The following is a 2464-nucleotide window of genomic DNA, read 5'->3' as shown; positions in this document are numbered from 1 at the left end:
CAATGAGAGCTTCACAAGCTGTGTAGTGTTGATAAGAGCAGAGGACTTCTCTCTGTGTGGAATTAGGTTGCACACACAGAGTTCAGAGCATCCCGGGGAGTTAAAATGCTCCACCCAATGGAAATACTAGATTCTGTAATATAATTATTTTGAATGTTGAGGAATATACTATGTAGATTGGCAGAAGCTAATGTCCCATACAATGTAGAATGTGGTATATGTGTTTAGATTCAATAGACACTTCGTCAGTGCTTATTAAGCACTGAATATTCTACTAGGCTCTATAAAAGATGCAGATTTGAACAAAATATATAATGTGTTTACCAGTTTCCTTGAAAAAATTGAGAATTTATTTGAGAAAGTAGAAATATAAGCAAGCGGTTGTATGAAAACAAATAAGGGATGAAAGAATATTTATATTATATATTTAAGATGATCAGAAGAGTTCAAAATTCTCATCATAGTAAGTGAGTGATGAACAGAATTGGAAATACTAAGGGATTCTATTGGACTAATACATATAATATTTAACAACTGTATAGGTGTTGATTTAACATAATGTGTCTTATAAAACATAAAATAAAAAATTGAAGACTATAAATGCTACTGTTGTATTTAATGGTATTTTGTCTATGGTTTATTAAAGTAATTAGAGAAAATACATTCTACCAAAGCATAACTTAACTTTTAATATACTTTATCTTAAGCTAAGATCACTAGCTTGTAAAGCGGAATTGGTATGGAAACTCAATGGGCTTTTTCTCTAAAACATAGATGGGACAGGCTACATCTTAGAAAAACACAGTATATTAAGGGTATGGCAGTTTGTTATGCAAACTTGGAAAATAGTGATATTGGAAGGGAAGAATGGGGTGGCCGGGAATAAATATGTATTATTGATCGTGTCAGTAGGGGTCATGCATACAACACTGAAGATACTGGTGGTTATCTCGTTGGCTACAAGAATATATAGCATACTAAGAACCAGCTTTGCCAGGTGATACTTTTCAACACTTACACGTGTCTTAGCCACTGTTCTTGTGCTGTGAAGGGACATCATGACCGAGGTAAACCTTATGAAATAAAGCATTTAATTGGGAGCTTTAGGAAGCAGATAGGTATGCCAATGGAATAGTAGCCGACAGTTTTACATCCTAAACTGTAGGTAGAGAGAGAAGCATTGAGTCTTTTCCAATCTCAAAGCCCACCCCAGTGACATAACTCCTTCAATAAGGCATATATCAACAAGGCAACCCCTCCTAACCCTTCCCAAACGGTTTCACTAACTGGGGACCAAACATTTAGATATGGGCCCATTGTGGGCCATTCTTATTCAAACCACTACACACTAATTTACACAAATGTCAATACATAAGATGCAAAAAAATGTATTAGAATGCATATTTTCACCTTATTATAGAAGAGAATGAATTTAATCAGAGAAATAGCTGTTCTACTATCTTGACAAATGTTATCAATCAATTGATATGTAGTCCCGAATTACCATGTGGATGGGCGACTTTTCCTCTGACCTGGGATTTTTCTCCTAGCAGAATATATTCATGTTTTGAGAGCATAAAGATAACAGTTAGATAAATTTAGTCTCTTAATCCAGTTTCAAAAATTTCTATGCAAAATATGGAGAAAAATGCAAATGTCTGATAGATCACTTAGAGTCTAAAACTGCCAACTCTTTTTGCTTTTTCTTTTGTTTTTTACAAAGCATAGTTTGGGATGCCAGGAGATGGTTCACTGGAGCACTTGCTTTGCTTCACAAACTTTCATTCAGTCTTAAATGGGATGTCTTCATCAAATATCTTCCTTCAAAGCTCAGGGATCTATGGAGAAGAGAAGACAGAAAGTTTGTAAGAACTGGAGGTGGTGAATGACTTCAAGAGACAGCAGCATCCATCTACAACAGGACTGACAGAAATAGGAATGCACAGCATGTGTAAGAGCTGCATGGGTCCAAAATACCCCAAAATCCTAGCATTGGGGAGAAGTGAGCACAAAGTTCACACCTAACCATGAAGATAACTCCAATTGACACCTTCTGGGAAAGAGAAAAATCAGATTTTTCCCCCAATGGTTTGTCAGTGAGTTTATCAATCACACTCTAGGGCAGACCTCATGCCCAAGAATAGTTGACCAACATAAACCAGACTACTTGGTGGTTTCTATTTTTATGAGCTTTTTGTTCTGTTTTTGTTTTGGTATTTTTATTTTACTTGTTTGTTGTTTTGATTTTTCATTTCCCTCTTTTTCTTTACTTTTGAAGAGAAAGGGAAAGATAGAGAAATATAGAGCAATACAGAGAGATGAGAGAGAACATGGCATTGAGGGAGGATAGGGAGGCAGGGAGAATCTAAGAGGAGTTGGGGGAGGGAAATGTAATTAAAATATATCGTATGATTTTTTTTTTTTTAAAGAACTTTAAAGAAAGGATACTGGAAAAACAACCAAC

The sequence above is a fragment of the Mus caroli genome, chromosome 17, assembly GCF_900094665.2.
Source record: "Mus caroli chromosome 17, CAROLI_EIJ_v1.1, whole genome shotgun sequence".
NCBI classification, from domain to species: domain Eukaryota; kingdom Metazoa; phylum Chordata; class Mammalia; order Rodentia; family Muridae; genus Mus; species Mus caroli.
Note: the sequence above shows the minus strand (reverse complement) of the source record.